Raw genomic sequence first — 6,000 nt, 5'->3', positions numbered from 1 at the left:
GAACATTCACATAAGTCAAGTTGGGTGTACATCTTTTTATGATCCAGAGGTAGATATGTACCTGCTAATGACAAGAGCCTCCAATGCATGTCAACTTACACTCATAATGACCACAAATTGATTATTTACATTTTTTCTACATCATACTCAATACTCAAACATCAATTATAATTACTCCTTAAAAAGACTGTATCTGTCAGTTAATAAATTGCTATAGTAGCATTACCGGGTGTTCCTGTTACACATAGTCTTCTACTTTTTTTCTTGGGTTGCAAGCAAACGTTCAGTTTTAGGAAGACATGTTCTCTATGTACATATGCTCTTTATGCAGTATTGTTGTAGCCACGTTGGTCCCAGGATACTAGAGAGACAAGGTGGGTGAGGTAATATCTTTTATTGGACCAACTTCTGCTGGTGAGAGAGACAAATACACAGAGCTCTTCTTCAGGTCTGGGAAATGTACTCAGAGTGTCACAGCTAAATAACACATCATATATGTGTTAACTACTTAGTCTAAATAATTGGTTCCACCTTGTATTTAGCTGTGACACTGCGTACATTTTCCAGCCCTGAAGAAGAGCTCTATGTAAGCTCGAAAGCTTGTCTCTCTCACCAACAGAAGTTGGCCCAATGAAAGATATTACCTCACCCACCTTGTGTCTCTAATGCTGTTGTTGTTAGGGTTAAGCAAGATTCTGTGGAGAGGGAGCTGTTTGACCAGGAGGAGACTGGCACATGAAATTGCAAGCCCAATACCAAAGATTTTTAATGAATCTGTAAAGCCGGGGGTCAGACCCTAAGACTGGAGAATTGCTAATATAGTTCCTATTTTTATGAAAGGGGGAAAAAAGTGATCCAAGAAACTAAGGCCTGTTAGTTTGACCTCAACTGTATGCAAGGTCTTGGAACAAATTTTGAAAGAGAAAGTAGTTAGTGACATAGAGGTGAACAGTAATCAGAATAAAATACAAACTGGTTTTTCAAAAAGCACCTCATGCCAGACCAACCTGATTTCATTCTTTGAGAACATCACTGCATTTCCTTTGTCTAAAAAAATCAGTTGATCTAATCTACCCAGATTTTAGTAAGGCACTTGATACAGTTCCACAGAGGAAATTATTAGTTAAATTGGAGAAGATGGGGATTAATTTGAGAATTCAAAGGTGAAAAAGGAACTGCTTAAAGGGGAGACTACAATGGGTCATACTGAAAGGGTAACTGTCAGGCTGGAAGGAGGTTACTATTAGTGGAGTTCCTCAGGGATTGGTCTTGGGACCAATCTTATTTAACATTTTTGTTACTGACCTTGGCACAAAAAGTGAAAGTGTGCTCATAAAATGTGCAGATGACACAATGTTGTGAGGTATAGCCAGTATGGAGGAAGACTGCAATATCATCCAAGAAGATCTGGATGACCTTGTAAACTGGAGTAATAGAAATGGGACGGCATTGAATAGTGCAAAGTGGAAGGTCATGCAGTTAGGGACTAACAACAAGAATTTTTGCTATCAACTGTGGATTTATCAGTTGGAAGTGATAGAGGAGGAGAAAGAGCTGGGTGTATTGGTTGCTCACAGGATGATTATGACCTGTCAATGTCATGTGGCCATGAAAAAGTCTAATGCAGTTCTAGGATGCATCAGATGAGGTATTTCCAGTAGAGACAGGGAAGTGTTAGTACCATTATACAAAGCACTGGTGAGACCTCATCTGGAATACTGTGTGCAGTTCTGGTCTCCCATGTTTAAGAAAGATGAATTCAAACTGAAACAGGTGCAAAGAAGGACTACTAGGATGATCCAAGGATTGGAGAACCTACCTTATGAGAGGAGACTCAAACAGTTTGGCTTATTTAGCCTAACCAAAAGAGAAGGCTGAGGGAAGATATGATTGCTCTCTACAAATACACCAGAGGGATAAATACTAGGGAGGGAGAGTTTATTTAAGTGCCAGTGTGGACACAAGAACAAATGGATATAAACTGGCCATCAACAAGTTTAGGCTAGAAATTAGGCAAAGGTTTCTAACAATCTGAGGAGTTTCTAACCATCAGCTTTCCAAGGGGAGTTCTGGGGGGCAAAAAACCTAACTGGCTTCAAGACTGAGCTTGATAAGTTTATGGAGGGGATGGTCTGATAGGACTGTCTACAATGGCATGTGGTTCATCAGCAATTGCCAGAAGCAAAAATCCCCAACAGCTGGAGATGGGACACTAGATGGAAACAAGTTTGAGTTATTACAGATAATTCTTTCCCTGGTACCTGCCTGGTGGGTCTCATCCATATGCTCAGGGTCTAACGGATCACGATATTTGGAGTAAGGAAGGAATTTTCCCCAGATCAGATGGGCAGAGACCCTGGGGTTTTGGGGTTTTTTGCCTTCACCTGCAGCATGGGGCATGGGTCACTTGCAGGTTTAAACTAGTGTAAATGGTGAATTCTCTATAACTTGGAAGTCTTTAAACCATGATTTAAGAACTTCAGTAATTCAGCCAGAAATTAGGGGTCTATTTCAGGAGATGATGTGTTAGGTTCTGTGGCCTACAATGTGAAGGAGGTCAAGATGATTATGATAGTCCCTTCTGATCTTAAAGGTTTATGAGAGTTTCCTTGTGCCTGGTGCGGGTCACAGTTGAGAATGACAAATTCAGGACAGATCCCAAAAAAACAGAGCTGTCACATCCCAAAACTGGTGGTTATTCTAACATTAGAGTTCACCAAACCAGTAACAAAAGTGAGCTCCTGTAACACCACACTGGTTAACAAGAAGCCAAAGCATAGTCCCCTTAGGCAATCCAGCCCCTATCACCATGCAGAATTCTGGTCTTTGTGATGAGAGGTTACTGAAAACCAGATTCATCACACATAAGTAGGGCCCTACCAAATTCACAGTCCATTTTGGTCAAGTTCATGGCCATAGGATTTTAAAAATAGTAAATTTCATGATTTCAGCTATTTATAACAATAACTTTGTGACCCTCCTGCAACTCCCTTTTGGGTCAGGACCCCCAGTTTGAGAAACACAGGTCTCCCCTATGAAATCTGGATAGTATAGGGTAAAAGTACACAAAAGACCAAATTTCACAGGGGGAGGCCAGATTTCAGAGTCCGTGAATTTGATAGGCCATGAACCTATACATAAGGTTCTTCTAATTCCAAAGGATCAGCCACTCCCCCAGGTCAATATGTGTACTTTAGATCTTACCAAATATAATGCTGTAGCTAGTTCCTTTTGTAACTAAAAACTATAGGGTTTATTAATATAAAAAGAAAAGAAGAGAGTTATTCGTTGGTTAAAGGAATCATATACATTACACTTGATTTTAGAACTTGCAGGTTAGGATAATAGCAGTGATGTTAAATCTGCTATCTTATAATAAGTCTCTCTGGTACACCCATTAGATTAGGGGTCATCAGTCCATTGTGCAAAGCTTTTCTTTGTTAGCAGTCATGTCCAGAGATGTGGAGCAGGAATTAATATAATCCAGTGATGTCACAGCCTCCTTTTATACTTTCAGCCTAAGCCTATGTCTACACTATGCACCTGTTAGTGACAAAGCTGAGCCAAGTCACACCACTAAAAGGCATGCAGTGTAGCCACTGTTTGTAGGCAGGAGAGAACTCTCCTGTGGTCAAAAAACTTCCAACCCCAATGAGCGGCGGTAGCTTTGTCAGCAGGAGAGCTCTCCTGCTGACAAAGCACTGTTTACACCGGCATTTTTCATCGGTAAAACTTGTCATTCATGGGTTGTTGTTTTTTTGCTTCACACCCCTGAACAACAAAAGTTTTACTGACGAAAGTCCAGTGTAGACAAAACCTAAGTGTATGGAAAGTTACAGGCAAAAGATGGAGTCGTAGATCACATGTCCTTGTCACATGTCCTTACATGCCTTGCTGAATCATGGGGCAGCCCTCGGAAACATCTCCAGGAGGGGCTCATTGGGTGAGCAGATTGTCCTTAATGGGCCATCAAGCAGGCTGGCTAGCCTTGATGCAAATCTCTCGGGGGGGGTGTCACCCAAGGATACAACACACGTTTGAGATAAAAATACATAGCATATAAACAGGATTGTCATATTTATCAGATTACAACTTTTCCATTGATACCTTACATGACATACTTTGTATCAGATTTAGTGCAATTTTGTAAGGCCCTGCCCCCTTCCCTGTCTCTTTCCCCAAGACCCTGCCCCTGCCCTACCTCTTCCACCCAAGGCCCTGCTTCTGCTCCACCTCTTCCCTCAATGCCCTGCTCCCTTCCCCACCTTTTCTCCCGAGGCCCCACCCCCTGCCCTGCCTCTTCCCCTGAGGCCCTGCCACTGTCCCGCCCCTGCCCGTTTCACCTCTTCCCTGGAGGCCCCACCCCTTTCTCTGCCTATTCGCCCCAAGGCCTTAGCCCTGTTCTGATCAGACTTTCTGGTCAAAAACTGGGCATCTGGCACCCTAAATGGCACCTGGACACAGAAGCCAAAATCCGGACTGTCTGGGAAAAACCCAGATGGGTGGCAACCCTACTTTCTATACAGCATCACATCTTGGTCACTGAGTAGATCAATTTTCGAGGTAGAGTTGCTCCCTGATCAGCTGGGTGTTTGGTATTAGGCTGAGATACCTGAAAGAAGGGATTCCCTGCATGCTTCTTTGTAGTCTATTCTATTCAGTTTCCTATATTGCCTTCCTCACACAAATATGTGAACAACTTCTACCAGTGCATTGAGCACTTCCATTCCAGGACTGGAGTATGTATGTGAGTAAAACAAGTTACACTTAGAATTATACCAAAATTCAGCATCACTGACTTGTCCTCCACTGGGAAGCCAGCCTGCTAAGCTCTGAAAGTCTGCTACCATTCCAAGGAGGGGCAATACTGGTGTCAGAATGGAATACTGGTGTTGGAAGAAGGGGAAACAATATAGTAAGTGATATTTCCCTTTTAACAGAATCCCTTAAGACAGTGGTGGGTAACCTACAACCCGCAGACTGCACGTGGCCTGCTGCAAGAGAGTTTGTTTACATTTGCACAGCCACCCGCAGCTCCCAGTGACCGCAGTTCACCGTTCCCAGCCAATGGGAGATCAAGAAATCAAGTTAAAAATAATACAGTAAAAATATGAAGAGTCTATGGGTCAGAGTTAAGAATACTTTTTGTAAATAATGTGATAGGTGAAATTATTATTTAGCAAAATTAATTAATTTTTTTTGTTTTGGATCATAGGTATAGGTGTGTTATACAAAGAGAGAGAATGAAATTCTGCATTGGGCAGTAGTCAATACCTACTGTTTCAGAAGAAGCCATAATAAACCCCAAACATACAAAGTAGCATAGCCATCTAATGTTATGGCAGAATTCCTTACAGTTGATCAAATGGGCTCCAAACCCAGCCAGGTAGATCCCTGCTTTCAGTGGTGCTCTGTGTAGGCATATGGGTTCTTCATGTGGCATTCAGTATAGCATCAGGTTCATAAAGTGCATCCAAAATTACTTATACATTTTACAGGATGGAGTGGGTATAGAGTTATCCAGCTCAGCAGCTAAAAAATACACAAGCAATAAGAGAGGCTGAGACAGAAGGAGTGACAGCTCATAGACCTGAAGAGGCTCAGTAGATGTTAAAACACTTAAAAATAAACAAACAAAAATACTACTATATAATCAGGCATTACATGGCCTTACTGAAAACTTACAGATAAATTGTATTAATTAGGCTTACATAATTCCCATAGAAAATGTCATGACCATGAAAACTTTCACTGAACAAATAACCTCACCAGGTTATTTTCACAGCAGATATGCCAGCACTCAAATGAGATCATCTTTACAATGGAAAAAGTAATTCTTCAGCAACTAACAGTATTCCTCGGTGAGACAATAAAGAAAAAATATTAATGAAAAATGCCTGTTTAGCTTTGCCTCCTGCACTTGCAGCTTGTTTCACTTTGTTTCAGTATTCATTTAACTTTGCTACCAGTGGACAATAAAATCTGTACAAATTTGACAGT

The sequence above is a fragment of the Lepidochelys olivacea genome (genome assembly GCF_965140295.1).
Source record: "Lepidochelys olivacea isolate rLepOli2 genome assembly, chromosome: 1".
In the NCBI taxonomy this organism is placed as follows: Eukaryota; Metazoa; Chordata; order Testudines; family Cheloniidae; genus Lepidochelys; species Lepidochelys olivacea.
This window is presented reverse-complemented; position numbering follows the sequence as displayed.